The 21444-nt window shown below is 37.8% G+C and overlaps 1 long non-coding RNA gene across 3 annotated transcripts; it reads left to right on the top strand.

Moving 5' to 3' along the window:
* Positions 1-11363: 11363 nt before the first annotated feature.
* LOC145813774 (uncharacterized) lies at positions 11364-21019 on the top strand. 3 transcript variants are annotated; one of them, XR_014357046.1, is made up of 4 exons: positions 11364-11764; positions 18395-18452; positions 18696-18792; positions 20979-21019. It is a non-coding gene; the product is annotated as an uncharacterized LOC145813774 (long non-coding RNA). The 3 variants fall into 3 exon arrangements; XR_014357047.1 differs by lacking the exon at positions 11364-11764 and adding an exon at positions 17288-17676 and having other exon boundaries at positions 18387-18452; XR_014357048.1 differs by lacking the exon at positions 11364-11764 and adding an exon at positions 17647-17676.
* Positions 21020-21444: the final 425 nt, after the last annotated feature.

Here is a 21444-nt window from a genome sequence, read left to right on the forward strand (position 1 = left end):
ATACAACAGAAGTATAGAACTGGAAGGTAGTGGTAGGATCAATTGGTACAGGATGACAGACTTAGATTGGCTGATCATGTAAAACAAAGGCCAATAATTGTGCCAACTAGCGAGAGCAATGTCTTGAAGGTGTTGCCTAATGAAGGGAATACAAAGAAAGGACCGACCTAAAAGGATTGGAAAAAACATGTTAGTTTATTTTGATTTAACTTTGGACCCTGTCCCAGATGAAATATTCATGAAATAAGATCCATGGAAGCATAATATTTTATTGAGTTGAGCCATGTGATAATTTGTAAAGATGCTTTGCATTGCACTTGATATTGCTTCTTGAAATTAAGAATAAATTTGTTACTACTGGAATCTGTTATGACAATGAAATTATTCAAGGGGAAAGGATCTCCTTTGATAAATTTACTTATGGTTTCAAGATAGCCCAATTAATCAGTCAAATTATAAAAGTTCTCTTACTTATACAATCTGTGGCTTGTTTATGAGTCATTTTGAAAATTTGACCAAATTCTACATTAATTTTTTTTTTCTTCTTCAAAATATTTGAAAATTTTGTTTTCTGAAATATAAGGTTTTATTTATTTATTTTTTATTATAATGGTGTTTGATCTATAAATCTAATAGTTTATGCTTTACGAAGTCTTAATTATCATGTCTACTTTCTGTTCGTATGATATTTATATATTAAGAAAACCTTACAATAAGGTGCCTAATGATGTGATATAGTGGGTGTTAGAGAAAAAGGGTGTGACCAAGGGGTTTATTCGTGCGATAATGGACATATATGATGAGGTTGTGACTATAATTACATGTAGGAGAAATTAGTGAATTTTTAATCACTGGAGGATTACATCAAGGTCAACTGTAAGCCCTTATCTATTTGCCTTTGTTATGGATGAATTAACTATATATATTTAGTTAGCATGATGTCATGTATACATTTAGTATGATGTCCCATGATGTATGTTATTCATAGATGATATTTGTTCTAGTGAATGAAATTAAAGGAGAAATTAACACTAGAATAGAACCTTGGAAATAAACACTCAAGTAAAAAAGGTTTAAATTAGTAGAGCTAAAAATGAATATTTGGAATGTAATTTTAGTATCGATAGTAGAAGAAATAATGAAATGAAAATTAAAAATTAGCAAATTACAAAGAGTGGACATTTATTTAACCTAGGTTTGATAATTAATTAAGATGAACAGGTTAGAGATAATGTGATCCATAAAATAAAATAAAAGTAGGTTGGCACAAGTACAGAAGTGCTACTGACATATTACGTGGTCCATGAATATTAACAAAATTGAAAGGAAAATTTCATAGAACTATGAGGTTAGCGATGCTTTACAAGATAGACCATTGGGCAACTAAAACAACGGTGGTGTTTGGGAACTTGGTTCCCAGATTTTTTTCTCATTTTTTCCACTAAAAGACAAAGGTTTTGCAAAACCAAAAAAAAAAAAAACAAATCCAAACAAAATATCACATCCAACCCCATAATCATTTCACTTTTTCTCTCACAAACATCACATCCAACTACAAAAAAACCCAACTATTTTCCCAAATACTAAAATTTTTTTATCCAATAATATCTTAGAACTAAAAAAACCTACATAAAAACCCACTTCCCAAACACCTGCAACATATTTATAAAGAGAATGAATTCTACACGGTTAGTGATGCTTTCTCTCGATGCTTGTTCTTTATTCCCTCTCTATACAATGGTACAAACCAAGCAATCAAAATGAAGAATCCTGATCATTGGTAGTGAGGTGCTGATGAAGAAGCTGTTGATTAAGGCTGTATGGAAGTCAGATCTGGTGACTGGAGGAATGAAAAGCCACGCATGTTCAAGCTAGAAACAGAGCTCCTGAGTTTCGATCTAGAAAAACTGATTTGGTTTTTGGTTTTGTCTTGAAATTATTGTAATTATTTCATGGAAGATGGAATTTATGATAAGCTCCACAAGATTTTGGGTTTTGTTTTGAAATTATTGTATTATTTAATGGAAGATGGAATTTATGATAAGATCTACAAGATTTTGCAATTACAAACTCATGAAAGGATACGGATTTGCATCATCATCAACTGCAAAAATTTCATTTTTATTTTTTTGCAATCCTTTGTAATTTTGATATCCATGATATCATCCCCTGATCACATCACATTATCCCCCAGGTTCACTGATCCAATGATGATAGACTTTGCTGAGTTGGTGCGATGATGACCTTATTGTCAATCAGATCTTGTATTTCGTGGCGAAGACGGAAACAACTATCAGTGACATGGCCGACTTGCTGATGAAAGGCACAGTATTTGGCCGGATGATGGGAGGGAGGAAGTCTATCTGGCAGTGGTCGCGGCTTCAGGGGTTTCAGATTCCCCTCTCTAATCAGGACCCTCAAGGCCGCTGATAGAGACATGTACAGTGGTGCGAACACTCTTTGGCCTCGAGGTGGGTGTTTTGAGGTTTGTGGAGTTTTGCTGGATGCACCAGCGAAGGGATTGGTAGACGCTGACTGGGTTTGCTGATCTCTTCCAAGCACGGGATTAGAGCTGAAAGGGACATTCCTAGTGCAACGACCCTTCTCCCGGCTTGCCCCTTAATTCAGACTGCTTTCATTCTAAGTGGCGAAAGTGTCGTCCACAGTTTTTGCAACAACTGCGAGTACTTGCTGTTTGTTCACCCCTTAGGCTTTCAAAGCCTCAATATCCCACTGAAGGCGTTCATGGGGACCAATGCCTGCCCCTACCTTGTTCTTTCTACTGGCTTCCACTTTGCCAAGGGATTGACCTTCTTCCAATGCAACCCGTCCCAAGGTTGGGGATCCTTTAGACATGAACTCCCTGGTACGTGATGTGGTCGATGATGGGGCCAAAACCCCAAAGGCTAAATCTGCCACAGTTCTCTGAAGATCTTCGATCATTCTCATCAGCTTAGAAGTAGTGGGTTAATGGGTTTGGGATGATTGGGGTTCAGATGCACCTATCATGCATAAGTCCATGCTCTATGAGATAAACACATTAGGCTTGGGTAGATGGACTGGGGTGATGTATACGCTGGGGTCGTAAGGGACAGCCAGTGTGTGGATTAGATTGAGATGTAGATGGGGTACTTGGTCATTAGGATCTGAAGGTCGAGCTATCGTCCGGTTGTCGATGAGATTTTGGATCTCATGACGAAGGCGGTAGCAACGGTCGGTGCCATGACCGCGCTGCTGATGGTACACACAGTACTTGGAGGGGTTATGTCTGGCTGGGAGTGGGTCAGGAAGAGGTTAAGGATCGAGGGGTTTGAGATGCCCTTTTTCCATCAGGAGTTTTAGTGTGCTAGTTAGGCTCATATAGAGGGGGTGAAAGTTCTGTCTTGAGCTCGGGCTGGGCCGGCGGTTTGTAGGCTTGGATTAGCAAAAGGGTCAGCTGTGGCGACTGTATTGATTTCGGTGGGTTTGGGAATAGTGCTACTACCAGCATTGGTGCTTCCTGCAATCGCCCTCCTTGTCAGTTCACTTGTTCTGGGAATGATCCTGCTGTTGAACGCATTCTCGATCTGAACCCCCAATTCATGCAAACTTTTGAAAGTGAATAGTGGAGCGACTATCAACTGTTGCAACATATCATGCTCGAGGTTTTGCACCATCATCTGCACTTGATCCCTCTCAGAAGGGCGATCTGTCATCTGTGCTGCCTTTGCTCTCCATCTTGCAACAAATTCCACAAAAGGCTCTGTTGGGTTCTGGCGGGTTGTTTCAAGCTCTTGTATGGTCATTTCAACTTGGGTATTGTAGGAATACTGATCGACAAAGGCCTCAGCCAATTCTTCCCAGTCTTACTTCACTTTATCCTCCAACCTAGCATACCAAGTGGCTACTACACCCGACAGGGTTCTTCCATATAGAGAGAGTTTCTGTGACTTAGTCAGACCCATCAGCTTCAGGACATCCAAGAAAAGTCGGATATGTACCATTGGATCTCCAGACCCGTCGAAACGGTCAATATATGGCATTTTGAATCTGTCTGGGAGTCGTACGGCAGACTGAGTGTGCCCATCCTCAATATCGGGAATGGAGTTAAGGCCCTGTGCCTTTTTGAATTGCTTCTCAAGGTTCGCAATTTTCACTGGAGTCGGATTGAGCTTATTAACATCAAGGGAATAAGGCCTCTCATTAGGCTGCACCAGGGGTCTGAGCACCTGAGCTTGAGTCAACCTTTCTCGAGGATTCGGACACTGCAGATCTTCAACTGGCGGAAGTGGGTCAAAGTTCGGCTGGGGTCCCAAAGCTGGATGTGAGGCAGATGCCCCAGATGGGCGCTGCGTTTCAATACTGGTCTCAGCTTGCATGGCAGTTCCTTGATTTAACGCTGCTATCATAGCCACAAATTCTTCCAAACCCTGTGCCATCACAGTCTACTGAGTCCGAACAAAGGTGATGTGACTGGCGACTAACGGATCAGATGAACCGGTGAGCCCTGACTGGCCTTTCTTTGCCTTGCCTCAGCGAAAGAACACTAGTTGCCCTTGAATTGAATTTCTAACCTAACAAAGTCTATCAGCAATAGTCCAATGTACCCGGGGGATATCAGAGCCTTCTGAAGCTATGGTTCCAAGACTACCTAGCAAAAGGGAAAACAGAGAGCATCTCAGTCTGATTTCACCATAACCCATATGAGCAAAGCTGAATAACTGTGCTCCCTACAGAATTCTGCCCAAAATTTTGCCTATAAACAGATACCCTCAGGTAAACTGAATCCCAAAATACTGAACTGGTGCCTGCAGGCCTGATGCCCGCAAGCCTGATGCCCAAACTTGAAAACTGATACACGCATTCCTGTAGAGATGCACTCTAAAGCACATAGCAGATAAGTGAGAGCCAAAACACCCCTATGTTGGGGTAGGGTTTCCCTGTCCTACTTTGTCAGGAGCTAGGGTTTCACTACGCACATAGCGGTTTTCAAACAACCTAACATCGGGTAAGCAACCTGTCCTAGTTTGGAATAGTCACTATGGATTTCGATATGCACTAGGTCGAATGGTCGAAAAGGGTGCCCCGGTAAAACCGGGGTTTGTGTTCCCATACTGTTAGAGCCTACAACCGGTCAGCCTTATGGCATGCTTTGACAAAGTCAAGCCTCTGGCAAACCGTTCAGGAATGGCAGATGGCAAACACGGTGTCCTAGGCGCACCAATGCACATGTAATGCAAAGGGACACATAAATGAAATCAAAACAGGATATCACGAGTTCGAGTCAAGCTCTCTAAATCCCCAGCAGAGTCGCCAGAAACTGTAGACGCGCCCTTGGGCCTCATTACAGTTCGGACTCGATTTGTGTCACGGTTCTTAATCTGAACCAAAGAGTCCAAATCCGGCAAATCGTTTTGAGAAAAACAGATTTTTAGAAAAGAAGTGCCAAACATAGACTGGTTTGCCAGATATAGAGTCGCCACCTAAATATTTTTTATGGGGGAATTTAGGAAACCCTGACTCGGTGCCAAAGGCCACGTGTCCGTCATCACCAAAGTTGCCTCGACTCGGGAGCTTGGGTACGATTGGAGAAGGTCAGCTATGAGCACCCCCTCTCGCCCGATCCGAAGATCGGCCTCTACTAACCGTGATATCCGTTTTTGAAAACATTATGTGTTCTTATTCCGGTCATTAGCCTAGAATTACTATGTTATGCGCCCAGCAAACAAGTATAGACCAAATTACCTAAATTGAAACAAAACATTTCATGTTTGTTTTGAAAATGGTTTGCTACTCGCAAAGTAGGCTAAAATGCAGGTTTTGCCACCCTCAAGTGGGATTTAGAAAAGATGGTTTTGCCACTATCTAGTGGGCTTAAAACTCACAGTTTTAATGCATTATCCCAATTTAGTTAATTTAACCTCCATCCACAGGCATATAAGTAGTTATATCACATAAGCAGCTAACCTCATGGTAATCATGCTATTATGACAACACTCACACGCATGCGGTATGCTAAAGCATAAATGCTTACCGAGTACTCCAAGCCAAAACAAAAGCTAGTTAGCAATCATGTGCATGATCCTAGTTCATGTTGAGATAGCTAATGCAACGCATACAGAATGTAATTAGGATAGGCTCGGCTAATCCTAAAATGGCATGTGAAATGCAATCATTTGATGCAGGTATTCAAGTTAGATTTGAAATACTTGTGCAGTTAGCATGATACGCCGAGCCCGGTACATGCAATACTGATGAATAGATGTACAGCATAAGATATGCTAAATTGAACGTGTCCTAATACTAACCATCAAAGCAGGTAAGTAAAAGGGAGAAAGAAGTGGGGGTTGGAAGACATGCACACACGCACCCACACTTATTACAAATTTGCCCTCGCTCGGAGGGACCAAAAGAATATACAAATAATTAACCTACAAGCTAATTAAATAATACAGACCAATTAATTAATTAACAAATTAAATAATCTAGTGAAAGCGGTAAACAGCCTCGGGAAGAGGGCCTAATGCAACGCGTGCTCGATTCCGCTCGGAAAGTCACTGCCATGCACAAGATGCCTCTGCTTTGACTGTTCTGCTTCTCTGAAGACTGCAAAAGTCCCAGGGTTGCTTCTCTGAGTGTTGTGGAGTACCACCGGCTGAGGGAATTGGTCACCGGCCATGGAGAATAGTCACCGGCTAAATATTGTGCTCTCTGCCAAACATTCTTTGCCGGTCGACACTCAGAACTGCCGGCCGGCCAAAACTTCCTGCTGAATCTGTTTTTGACAGCAGCAGAGGACAGAACTTGGCATGGCAATGCATTTCAAGCAATGTATGCACCAACCACACTCCTTATGATATTTGTGACTGAAAGAAGGATGGGCCTCAATTCTCGGGCCACCAATCACGCATTTCCATGCATGATGGCCCAAAGAATCAAGTGTGCATGTTGATGTGGAATGTAATACACATAATCAAGCAAATTGAACTCAATCTCTATCACAAGCAATTCAAGAGGCGAAGCATGCATGCCAATGCAATGCAATCCTAAGCATGTCTACTAGTATGCAACATGGCAATGCAATGTGTAATGTAGGCTAGGCACACAACCTAAGTAAGGAAGCATGTAAGGCATGAAGCAATGCAACCTACAAGTATGCAGGACACAACATGGATTTTCAAGCATGCAAGCAAGCATGTGACTTCATTCAATCATGCAACAACACACTAGTATGCAACAACACACAAGGTGAACATGCAACACATGCTAAGAGAGGGACTTACACTAATTGGACAGCCCTACACTAGGTCCAAAACAGTGGCCAATGCTATGGAAGTGAGGTCCAAAACACACACACACATGCATGCAAACATGGTCCAATTTCCAAGCATAAAGGGACAACTTCTAAGCACACTTAAAAGGAGGTAAACATGGACAATTAGCATGCAAGGTAAGCTCTGAAAATCATGTCAAAAATGATGCCAAATCAAGCCAACAAGACAGGCACAGCATGCAATTGGTCTAAGTCCTCAAGGCAAGCTAAGGATGTATTGAACTACACTTAGTGCAACCATACATGGCATGAATTAAGTGACTGAAAACAGAGATGTGATGTGCTAAAATGAGCCTCGAAACCCACCTAGATGGCATCTAAATGGCTTAAGTATGGAAGCATGCACAAGGGCCCAAACAAGGAGCATAAGACAACAACCTCTTAACGCATTAAAGGGGTATCAAATACAAGCATATAGGCATGCCACAAGGACTGAAATAACATGAAAAGTGGTTCCAAACCACTGAAATGATGCAAAGATGGCATGCTAAGGGGGTCAATGCTCATGGCATTCAAGAGAGTGTGTATGATAGCTATACAAAGCAAAGCATGGATGACTTAAATGACCCAAAATAGTCCCTTAGCATACTGAAACAAGCATAAAAGCTTCACAAAGCTAGGCCAAAACACATGAGCATGATAGTCTAAATGCTAGGCACATGTTAAGGCAAATCATGGCATTATAAGACATGTATGCAAGCTAAGCATGGTGTGTCTAAACCAACTCAACATAATGCTATTCCATGGCAAAATAAGCATAAATATCAGTCAAGGCATGGTCAACACACACTTAAACTAGATGCTCCCTCAAGAGGCAAAAATGGCCCTTTTTAAGGACAACAAGGAGAGGGGGTGGCCCTCTCCTTCCTAGGACCTCAAGGCACCATCCTCACCTCTGAAATCCCTCAAGATTTTAATGGTGAGGAGGCCCAATACAATGGTCCCGGAGCTCAACCAAAATGGCACAAAACAAAGGCCAAACAAGCCTTAAGAGGGGCCAAACGACCCCAAAGCTTAAAACACCCTTAACAAACTATTTAGAGCAGACAAAATCAAGACTTTTCTATGTTATATGTTAAGCTCAAAAATAGTTTCAAGATAGGCTAAAAAGCTTTGCAAAAAAGGGGTAAAAAGGGACAAAAGTCTTACCCTTGTAGACCCTCTTCACAAACGGTGGACCAGCTGCTTCTTTGAGCTCAAAAGCACCCAAGAACACCAAGAACAAACCTCTGGCTCCTCAGCAACCAACAAAAGGTGTGGGAGTAGGTGTTAGTGTGCAATAATAAGGCTAAACACACACACAAGGCAAAGAGAGAGAGATATAGAGATAGAGGATATATGTAAACCCTAACCCTAAAGCTCAAGCTCTAAAAATGTTGTCCAAGTTGTCTCTCTCTCTTTTTTTCTTTCTCTCCTCTTCCTCTCTTTTTTCTTTTTTCTCTTTTTTTTTTCTCTTTTTTTGTTGAGCTTGATTGATATCGATATATATCAATCTGCAGCTCCTCAGAACACCCACGTCCAAGTATGGGCTGGGGTATGGCCTTGAATGACAGCTGCCAGCTGTCTGCAGAGATATCTGTTGAAAACCACACTTGGCCGGCCGGCTATCAAATTGGCCGACCGACACTCAAAGTGGCCGACCGGCCATCACATTTGGCCGATGGTAACAAAACACAGCCAGTGGCCTCAAGCCATGGCCGGTGGAGTGTGGGGATGGCCTAAAAGCCATTCCCCTGCCCTGCAAAGCAAAAACACAAGTGTTCGGTACAAAACCAGATACAAAACAGTTGAGCCGAAAGATCCTGAGGCAAGGCGCGTAGCCGAGGCCTCCGGGAACTCAAGACGAACACAAACAAGGATGATCACCAAGTGTTCAACCGGTGACGTCCAAGTCTTGAGGACGGTCAAAAATGGGGTGTCTACATTGTGAAAAATACAACTCTAATATGATGTCATCATCTTTTTCTTTTATTTTCTTTTCCTATTAAATCAGATCTAGGAGATCATGATTTTGAGGTCATCACATCTGGGAACTTTCTGTCAAAGTTTGAAAATTCAAAGGCATTGCTGGTTCAGGTATTCTCAATAGGTACAGTGACTTGACATATCTTGGCTATTATCAAAAGAGCAAGTACTTAGTGGACCAATGTTACATAGACTCTCTAAATAATTAACATTTTTAGTTGGACATTCACCTAACAAGCATTTAAAGTTATTCAACTTTAATTATACATTAAACTTTGTTACTACATCATTCTGTTACATATTTTATTCAAAGTGAGTGAAGTATGACACTTAATATCACTTGAAATACCCTTTTAGCTTGTGAAATTATAAATGGTATTAGAAATCTATATGTAACCATGCTTGATGACCTAGGACTTGGGAATTAGATGAATTGATGCTTAGATACATACTTGCACTCAACACTTGTACATGAAGCTTAGAATCTATGCAACAAAGGACTGGCTGTGTTATTTTTGCTCATTTTGTACAATTGATATTTCATGTAATATGTAACAAATATCTTAACTTGAATTATCCCAGAAAACCAAAATCTGAAAAAGAAATAACAATGAAAAAGAAAATCCTTGAAATTTAAACCTTTTTCTTTAATCTAGGGTTTCAATGTTAATGTCAGTGGGGATGGAAAGACTCTTCATACTAATATAAAAACTTAAATACATCATTCATATGCTGGAATTTTTTTCTTAATAAGCAATAATTGAGTTTGTAGTCAAATGTTGAAAATATGTGAAATACCAGCTATACAAAATAATCATAGAAGGCTACCATAAATATTTTGAACTCTTGATCTTGTCTTTGTCATTCCTGTTGTTGTCATGGTTTGATAAGACTATGAAGCCAATGCAGCATATGAAGCCATTGCAGCCATTGAAGTCTCAGCCTCAGCAGCTGAAGCCTCAGCATAGTGTATCGAATATTGCTGTCAATAGATGTAAGTATCAGAGTTGTATTAGTGGTGGTTAGGATGTATGAGTCAGGTAGAGTTTGTTATAACAAACTCCTAACTGACTCTTGTATTAAGTATAAATAGGTGTATGACTGATTGTAACTCTATATCAAGAATAAAAGATCTTTTCTCATTTCTTGTTATGGTATCAAAGCCACAATAGCTCTCACAAGCAAGGTTCATCCATGGTTGTTTCGACATCTTCTTCCTCCTCTCTAGCACCAAATCTTTGTTTACTGATCTCGAATTTCAATTCTCTAGTAACAGTAAAGCTTGATTCCTCCAATTTTCTTATCTGGAAAAATTAGCTTCAGAATGTGCTTAGAGCCACAGATTTGCTTGATTTTGTAACTGGAATGATTCCATGTCCAGTTCCTCAGATCCTTGATGCATCTGGAACAGTAATGGAAAATCCAAAATTTATAAAGTGGAAGATCATAGATGCACATCTGTTAAGTTGCATTAGTGCAACTCTTTCCTCTCCTGTGCTTTCCACTGTTCTTCAATACCAACATTGTGGTCAAGTATGGAGTGCTCTAGAGAAGAGATTTACCTCACTCTCTCCAATCAGTCTCAAAGAAAGGGCTCTCAACAGAGGTGTATTTGAATCAGATCAGAAATATCACCAATCAACTCAGTTTTGCCTCCGCCACAGTTGAAGATGAAGATCTGGTTCTGTTAACACTCAATGGATTACCAGATGAGTATGAGGCATTGAAAACTACCATATGAGCTAGAGTAGAGGCTATTACTATGGAGGACTTGAGTTCATTGCTATGTTTTGAAGCAATATATGTGGAAAATAAAACTAAACATGCTCTTATCAATGATTTGCCAATGGCTTGTGCTGTCACTAAAGGATCTGAGTCTGGTTCCTTCATATCCTCAGTCTAATAGAGGATATTCATCTGGAAATCGAGGTAGATATCAATTTTGTGGTAATAGAGGAGGAAGATATGGAAGGTACACCAATCGCAGTTTCAGAGGAAGATATGGAGGACATTCAGGAAGATATGATAGCAATTCAAGCAATTCTTCATATTCTGGTTGTCAAATGAGTTAGAGTTTGAGATTAGCCAAATCATTTGTGATATGATTTGTTGTTGCTGAGTCTATGTACCAAGGAGTAGGTGAGTCAGATGGAGCAAAGGACGGATTAGAAGAAGACTGATTGGCAGTGATAGAGTAAGCTCGAGATAGTGGTACAGAATTAGGAAAGGACTGAGAATGAGATGAAGAAGAAGCCAGAGCAGACTGATAGGTTGAATCCATTCGAAACTAGCAATCAAGAGCACTATGATTATGACCTCCACAAATTTGACAACCAGAATATGAAGAATTGCTTGGTTATTCTAATATTAGTGTATTGGAAAGAGATCTTTTATAGGTGTTTATTTTTGTTCATCAAAACTTGGTTCAGGTATTTTCATTTGGGAGTAACCACGCTGCACAATTTTCTAATAACTGGAAGAAAATTGGTATGCATTTCTGATATTAATTGTTGCATATATTTGTTGTTGATGATGTTGTTTACTTGTGTTATTTTTGTCTGCTTGCTCACTTTTTTCATTATATTTTTTCTTTTTTGATATGTTCTCTACTTGCCTTCTTTTCTTCGTAATACTTAATATGTCCATGATAAAGAAGTGGAACCTATATTTGTATAAAATGAATCTCTTTTCCATAGCTTGTGCTACTTATCATAGGAAACCTAATTCATTGAAAAAGATATGCGGTACAAAACCCAATAAAAGATTTTACTTTCAAAGTAAACTAAGCCATTAGGCACGAGTTGTATTTAAATGAATCTTAAGTGAAATGATTTGATTACAATTTTGTGAAATAACAAACTAAAAACTTATTTTTTCTCATAGTCAGGACATGTTTCTCCGACACAAGGTTGAGTAAACCTATTTACCTAATTAGTTTATTTTCTTTTGTAACAGAATAGGTCTATTTGCATGCAAAATCTGATAATTCATTGAATCTCATTCATCCTATTGCTCTTCTTGCATTCAAGTATGTGGCCAGCATAAGGTTTTTAGATTTGGATGTAAAGTGGGAAGCCTTGGGATTTTCGGAATATGGATTAAATGATGTTGTATTCAATCATTTTAATTATTTGAGACATTTCATTTGTGTTCACTTTATGTTGGATAAGACGGAGAAATGGGAGCAGGTATTCCAGTTCCTCCTTTGCTTACATTCTTTCCAACCTTAAAATTTAAGTTACAGTTGGACTAAAATTAACTCTAAAAGCATCTAAATGTTCTCTATCTTCTTCAATCCATTTGTAGTGACTACACCAATCCCAGCCATTGAATCAACAACACTCCAGGATAGCTTTCAAAATTTCCAAACCAAAAAATCACGGCAATGTAGTATTGATCCAGAAAATTACCAATATTCAAAAGCATCTGTAAACACTGATCTCATACTACTGTTCAAAGCCCTAGAAAAATTAACTTCTTATTTCCAGCCTAAATCAACCTTAACCCTTCCGCTTTCCCTTCTTATTGGCCCTCAATGGCCTCTCCCCAGGTCCTTCATTTTAGCCACTAAATTACTCTCAAATAGAATCTTTTTTGAAAATCCAGCAAGTTGTCGTTTTTGAAATTCAACAAATTTTAGTGTTTTTTTTTTTTTTTTTTTTTTTTTTTTTTTTTTTTTTTTTTTCATTCTACAAACCCTAGAAGTTATCTGTTGTCTTTTTGGAACCCTAACACTAAAACATATTCCATCCCTAAACCCACCACAAACCCAAACGGAGGTGATTTTGTCATAATTTTCCTAAGAAGAGTACAGTTATTTAAATTTAATGTCTCCCAAATGAAACACAATTTGTACATTATATTGATGATAATTTATACTTTAATGTACATTTAACATTGACATGAGCGCTAATCAGCCTTTTGAGAACATGGCATATGACACCCAAACAAAATGTGGAATATATATAACCATTGACCAATGATTTTGGCATATCATATGTTGGTAGCTTTTTTGATAATCATTGAAGTATGTCAATAATAGTAAAAATACTAGGGAAATGGATGTCTCAATTTTTTCGTTGCACATATCAATCAAAATATCTAATAAGACACTATATATTGTATGTCTATGGATAATTGAGATAATTGAGTTACTATGTGATGGTATATAGTTGAACCACTTGTTGCTTTTGAACACATTTCTTTCCTTTTTTGTAACTATCTTCAAGTTGTTCAATTTTGCAGTTGGAGCTTATTTATTTTCTTTATCAATTTGTGGCTGTCATCATATTTTATTAACTCATTTTATAACAAATATTTATTCATTATATATGAAGGATTAAAGAAAGTATGTTTGATGTAGTCTGTCTAATGAGGATATTGACATGATATTCATTGATTTTGATAATATCATAACCTTAAAATGTGGGTTGGTGGTTTAACCCAAGTTATAGCCCTTGAAAGAGTGGAATGGATAAGTAGAACTTTCATACCCGCCCGAGACAAATGGCACAAAGCTTTGTTGAGTGGGATAAATTGAATTGAGTTGTGTTTGAGAGAGAAGCGGGGGGAAACCTGAGGTGGTACTTTATATAGTGTCTCACATATCAACCAAGGAGTTGAATGCTACTAAAGTAGTGCCCTTTTATATGGATGCCCTTTGTCACCATTTGTCCATGGTTCTTGTATGACATCATATCAATTATTAATGTTCAATCCAACATCCATACACATTTTTGCTAGCTATTCTACAACATATAAGAGAGAAGATATGAAAGAATTCCGTGGCATCATTCGCCTTTTTCCTTTAATTGGGAAAGAATAAACAAGTTGCTCTATTTCAATCCTAACACTATGATTTGATTTTCTAGAAGGATATAACTTGAGGATGGGAGATTATTTCATGCTATGGTGTTTGGCACAACAAACATAACATGAAATAAGGCAAGTAAAATTCTTGATAAAACTCAATGCATATCATAATTGATCCACTTTGAAAGTAGGAATTTTGAAATTTTTTAAGGTTCATGCAGAAGTCCGTTGCCATGGAAAACCAACCTGAATTGGCACGTCATTGTGCCTCGTTATGTGTTTATGAAAATGTCCTAGAAGGGGGTGAATAGGACAATTCTTTTCCTTTTTCTTCACCAGTCCTAGATGACCAATCTCAATTTTTCTAACCATTTGGTATGTTTAAAACTTAGAAAGTGATTCAATGTGATAGAAAAATATCTGTCAAAGGTTAAAGTTTTGTTTACCTTCTCGGTTGAAGTATCCATGAATCATCTAAACAACTGGTGACTTGCAATGGGCACGCCAGTACCCACCTAAATTCTCCTCACAAAGACAATCTCTAGGATTTGAAGAATGTTTCTCCTGGTCTAACCTAAAACCCACTAATCTACCTATTGTCTCCTATTCAAGTATTACACTTGGATTTGATGAAGGTTTCTACTAGGCTAACCTACAAGCTACTAATCTACCTAATATTTCGTCCTGAAGAACAACACTACGATTCTTTCTACGTTTCACACAAAGGGTTCACCTAAAACCCACTACTTTAAGTCTCTAGGTTTTCACTCAAAGGCTCAGCTAGAAGCCACCACACTGGGTTTTGCAAGGTCACCCTAAGCCTCTTCCTCAATTCAGAATTCAACGAGTTTCTAGGGTCACCTGCAATCTCAACCACAGTCCTTAACTCACAATGGGTTTTTAGGCTCCCCCACAACCTCTTTCACAATGCACAACTCACAATGGGTAGCCTACTACCACAAACTATAGTCAAACATGCACTAACACTAAGAGTTGTCCAAGTCTACAAAATAAATATCAATGGGTGGTAAATTTACCTCAACAATACACTAATAGGAAGAATTTATACCTTAAATTGAAGCCCAGAAGTTGTCCAAAGTTTGCATTTCAAGATTTTCAAGCTTGGGGCAATTGTTGATAGTTAGCATATGATGAATACTCTTTCTAAGCTCTCCCAAATCTCTCAAGATATGTTCTCTAATGTATATAGGTAATATTGGGTCTCAAATCATCAAGTTCTGGGTTTAAAATGAAAGAAACTTATGTATAATGCATGTGTTCCAACGGCTAGATAATGATTAGTTCATTTTTTTCAAACTGCACCTAGTTTGGCCGGCCAAAATAGCTGGTCATTCAAGTCTATTTGATTTCTTCCACCAGCAACATAGGGTCAACGTTAAAAGATTATTAACTCTCATTTTAACCCCGTTTTGTGTGAAAATTGTGCTCAAATTGAAACTTTGTAAATTTAGTTTCATTTGAAATTGGTCTTACTCAAGGATTTAAATTTTAAACTAGAACCTAAGTTATGGCCAATAAAAATAAAAAAAAAACAAAAAACAAAAAACAAAAAACAAAAAAACTAGATCCTAAGTTATGGTTTTGGATGGCTAGGAGGTCGTACTTAATTTACCAAAATGGTCACCAATCTTGACCAGGACCGGCATAAATGTCATCTAAAGTCAAGTCTTTAGCCTGGGTGGTTCTATTTAAGACATTTTGGTCTTCTTGTCACTTGGACATCCTTCTTGTTTATGACTTGGGTTCATCCTTCCTTGACTTTTTGATACCTCTTTGAAATTGTCAAGTGCTTGAGGCTTGTATGAGTTTTCCCTTTCCAAACCCCTCTATGGATATTGGATTACACTTCACCCTTGCTACAAGTCATGAAATTGCCAAACCCTATGGTTCTAGACTTAACTATTTCTCCATGTTATAGATTGAAAGTTAGCACTGTGATTAGAAAGCATAAATGAGATCAACATATTTAAATAATAAAAAGGGCAAAATCCATTTTACTTCCCTGTGGTTTGGTCCAATAGCATAGCCCCTATCTTTTAAAAATAGCAACTAACCCTCATGTGATTTTGGACTAAATTGCTCTCGTTACATTTTCTGTCTAAAACTAACATAAATTATACTACACGTGCATTTTGAGAGAGTTGGGAAGAAAAATAATTAATTAAAGTCAACTTTTTAAGGTAAAAAGACAAAATCGCCCCTTTTATCATCTTTTCGGAAAAAAAAAAAAACCCCAAATCTAAACCTACCATCACTCCTCCACCATGCCAGACACCCCTTCCTTACTCTCCCACCTCCTAGCCACCCCCACTCCCTCCCACTTTCCCCTGACATCCTTTCCACCTTCTAGATACCACCTCCCTCCCTGCCGCCTAGCCACCGTTTCCCTCCTCTCAACCACTGCCCTGGCCACTGTACAAACTCCCCTGTCACTGCAATGCAGTTGGCAGAATTTGCGATTCCTGCATACCGAACGACAAAACTCAATCTTAACTTATTAAATAGTTCATATATATACACACTATATATACACAGAGACTTGGGTAATATGTAATCTTGTTTCTGTGATGAAGAAATAATATGATATCGAGTTTGATTTCGGTCCTTTTTTTGAAATCGTAATGACAAATCTCAGCATTTGTCTGAGATTCACCAACCGTCCCATGCTTCTACAGTTCTTCTATTGTTTAGCCACTTGTTTATTACGTTTCTGTTTTTGTTTACACTTTAATTTTTTTTTTCAAACTCTGTTTTGCCTACTAATGGTAATATATATATATATATATATATGAATATATTATAACTTAAGATGTGATTAAATTAGTAATTAGGTTACAAATTTAGAAATCAAGTTAGAAGTTAAAAAAAATGAAGTTTCTTAATTGAGGCAAGTTTGATTTTTTTATTTTTACTTTTTATTCTTAAACAAATAATGAGAAGCAGAGGAAGAAAACAAGGGTATAATTGTCTTTTTATCGCTAAAGTTAACAAAGTTAGTATTGCAATTTAATCCAAAACCACATGGGGGGCTTGTGGCTATTTTTAAAAGATAATGGGTAAAGTGCTACAGGGACCATACCATAGAGACGTAAAATGAATTTTGCCCAAAATTAAAAAAAAATTAAAAAAAATTGGACCATTGATTCAAAAGAATGCCAACACAGTTATTTTTTTTTTTTGCTGATGCAAGTTTGAAAGCAAAAGCATATGCATTTTGTCTTTTGTACTCGTGAACATTGAAAAAAGAGTTGTTCTGCTATAAGAATCTAAGTAACAAATTGCTTACCTTGGCTAATATTTGTTTTCTTGTATCATTCTTTATTCTTCTCTTTTGTCTTTTTCGTTTTCTTGCTTGGACTGATCAATTTGGTTCTATTTCATTTTCTCTATGAAGCTTTATGTTTCTAGATTACCTTGTTGATAGAAGTGGTTTTTGTTTTCATTTGTGTGTTCAACTTCTCTATTGGATGGCATGGCAAATACCAGAATGGTTGAACTTGGAGAAGTTTAGCTTGCTACTTACTTTGCTGAGAAGGCATTTACAGGGCAGCGTTCCTTTCAAAATGGTAAATAGTTTATCAGATTTTTTAAATTTCAAGTTTAGAATAATTACCAAGAAACTAAAAAAAACTAGGACTCTTTGCCTCTATCCATCTCCAAAATAGTTCATTAAGCAATCTTTGGGATTTTACAGCACAAAATCTCACCAAACAGATATTGATCCCCTAAGCTATGGATCAAATATTTGCTCTTTTTCATATAATTTACACGAGTTATATGCAATGTGAATGATTAAGCACTGCAAACTAAATTTTTAAAAAACTGCAAATGGAACTGCAAAAAGATAGGACTGCATCCTGACATAAATGAACTGCACAAAGAATATACGGAGTTAATTGTGCGGGCTTGGGATGTAGAAGTATTTTTAGGGTTGAATTTGAGATGGTTAGATTAGGGCTGAGGTTGGGCAGGCCTTGGGATAATGCATATATTCTTACTATAAAGTGGAAACCTGACCCAACCCAGTCAATGCCCACCCCTAGTAGAGAGTAAATCTGGATTTTATGACTGAAATGATTGTCACTTGATTTTCTCCCTAGTAAGAACTTTCTATTACTTTCTGGAATTTAGTCATGCTTTCAATTAAATAAATTATTTTATATTTTCTTGTTTTCCATTTATATATTGTTTGATTATGCTTGTTAAAGAGTTGGGAGAACCACTATTATTGTTATAGGCGCTTGACTTCTTCCCCTATTTTAACTTCATTTGATAGGCTTACAGGCTTGCCTTCACTCATTGCATTTCCCTCTGGATGTAACACTGCAAATTGTCTAATTAGGTGAGTTTTCGCCTGAGGTTTAAATTTTGAAAGCTGCCCTCATGCTACATTGTGAGTTTTAAAGTCAACACACAAGCTTTATAACTTTGCACATTTCTATATATGCCCAATGCAATCTCTTTCTCTCTCTCTCTCTCTCTCTCTCTCTATATATATATATATATATTATGGGATTTGTCTTATAATTTTCTACTTGATGGATTCTAAAGGAAATTTTAACATTGTTTTGATTGTTTGAGGCAGGTATGAGGGAGAGCTTTCTGTTGATGCTGTTACTAATTGGTTTGCAACCACGATCCTAAGTTTGCCTCGCATTCTATACTACTCAAAGGATTCATTGGTAATAAATACACTCTTTCCTGGGTCCATATACACATTTTGTTATGAATAAATTGTGACGTAGGACAGTTTAGGACACTTGGATGATGCTGTCTACACTTGATTTTTTAGTAGTTTTAGGGCCAAGAAAGGTTGTGGTTTAGAGTTCAATAAGGTTGGATGGTTCTAGTGTTTGTGACCGTACCAGATTAGGACCCGTATTTCTCTATCAGCCTCTTTCCCTCCATTTTTTATCTCTCTCTTTGATTTTTGATAGATCCACCATAATATGAGCCATAATGAATCCCAAGCCCCCACCTTTGATCTAAACTACCAATTAACAAAGCATGCAGTGGGCACACAACTACATCTCTCAAATCCACCTATGGGCACCTAGTTATACCAGTTCCCATTCTGTGTACTTGTAAAATTACAAAAAGAGGGTGAATACACAAATTACCATCTCCATCTAACTCCCGAATCAACTTCAACATCTCTGGTGAGCTAAACATTGCAATCTCTAACTTTTAAGACCCATTTGTAAGCTCTTAAACTAATTCAACCTGTATATTGTCCAACAATAGCTAAATGATTGTTATATGTGAATCAATGGAGAAAATAGGCAAAAGAATATAAAATATTTGGGTCATGGGAGCAGTGATTTTGTAAAGGACATGCTTTGTTGGTGGATCTGGTGGTTGATTCATGTTGCTTATTTGGAGTAGATTTAGATGAAAATGGTGTTGATTTGTAACAACAACAAACCTTGTCTTGCATTAGTGGCATTTTCATCAATTTACAACGACTATAACAATTCCCTCGTTGAAAGTGTTTTTCATTGCCAAACCCTTTTTCTTATTTTGGGTGAATAATCCTTCTCGGAGCATATCTTTTATCAAGCTAGGCTTTGGGTTGTGTATGGTATCTGATAAATGATGGATGATAGGGGTTTGATTTTGGTAGTGGTGGTGGAAATATTTGTGGTAGTCGTTGTCTTTTTGGCTAGCAAAGTGTGTGTGCCCACCATCATTGCCATTTGGCAAATATTGGTCGAACTGAAGTTCTGCTAATTATGACCCATACTTGCATTGGGTTTGTCATTTCAAAGCTTCTCTAAATCGAAGAGAAATGCCTCTCGTGTTTGGGTAGTTGGAAACTTTATGGTGATTCATGGATGATTGTGTTGTGGTTGTCGATGTTAAGGTTGAGTGTGGTCGTAAAGTAGGTAGTGATTGGAGTTCGTGAAACATGGGGTTGGAATTGGGTTAGATGATGGTGTGGGTGTTGGTGATAAAATAGGGGTTGAATGGTTGTGGTGGTTGATGATGGTGCTAAATCGACAGAGTAGTGTTGGTTTGTTTGGCGATGGCGATGGCGATGGTGGTGGTGATGGTAATGGTAGAGTTGTTTGGGACAATTGTAATGGGGTTGTTGTGTCCAATTAATGTACATATAGAGAGAGAAGTGGTGGTGATAGATGATTTGGCTTAGAGTGACACATGTCACCATTTGGGCTAGTTATAACTTATATCAAGGGTAAAGTAGGCATTTCAAAATTTCAAAATATGATGTCATCATATTTCATTTTTATCACCAATGGTCAGTTAGCAACAGGAGGAAATCTATTACATGATTTCCCAAATAGAGGAAGTCAGTGTAATTATTAATACCATAGGGTAGCAACTGTATTGAAGCCAAACCTTTGGGGTGGATGGCATAATTTATCTTTAACCACTGGAGTTAGACAGTGGCGAGAACCAGTTTACATCATTAGGAGGTTATGGTTTGATTCCCTCCTTTCCTCAAATGTACCAGGAGAAAAAAGAAAAAGAAAAAACGAGGAGTAATTGATCCTCTTCTTTTTTATGTATGCTGAATTTTCCATACACACAAGGCCATTAATTGGGGCAACTGTAAAAGCTTGGCAGACAAGTTTGAGAAAATCTGTTCAGCTGTGAAGGCTGCATCTCTGTGCAAATGATGGCAGACATTAAAGTTTTACCTAGTTTAGTCCTTCCTACTTCTCAATTGTCAAGCTGCATGCTTGCCTGACATAAATCACTAATGACTTTTGATATTCCTTTATCATTTTGCATTGTTTTTTTAACTGAAACCAGCTTGCATTGGAGATAATAATATATCTCTTGCTTTCATGTTTTTTAATGGCCTTTTTATTGGAACTGATATGGAACTATATATTTATTCCAGCTACAAAGTTTTGTGGGAAAAAGCAATCCTTATAAGGTACAAATCAGTTTCAGTTCCCATATATTGCTAATCAGTCTATTTTATTTACTGTGTACTGTTTAGTATTATTTTTCACTTTGATAATTTTGATTATAATTTATTGTCACACCAATAAAACTATTTAACAGTTACTACTTGACCAAAAATTATGATCCAGCAATCTTCTTATGGACCCTTGAAACAAATAAGAGGAAGAAATGCTATGGGAAATCATGCCTTTGGTTCTTTTATTTCTTTCTGTGAAATCCAAGTTATATATTTATTTTAGCTAACTGTGCTACCCATCCAAATTGATACTTTACAACATGATATGTAAGGCATGTGTTCATTCTTTGATGACACTGCCACGTTCATGCTTGCACTGTTTGGTTTCAATACCATGGGTAGATTCATGTTTTTGTTAAATTTTTTTTATATCTATTATCAT

Source organism: Camellia sinensis, chromosome 15, assembly GCF_055761805.1.
Source record: "Camellia sinensis isolate YWXY chromosome 15, ASM5576180v1, whole genome shotgun sequence".
In the NCBI taxonomy this organism is placed as follows: Eukaryota; Viridiplantae; Streptophyta; class Magnoliopsida; order Ericales; family Theaceae; genus Camellia; species Camellia sinensis.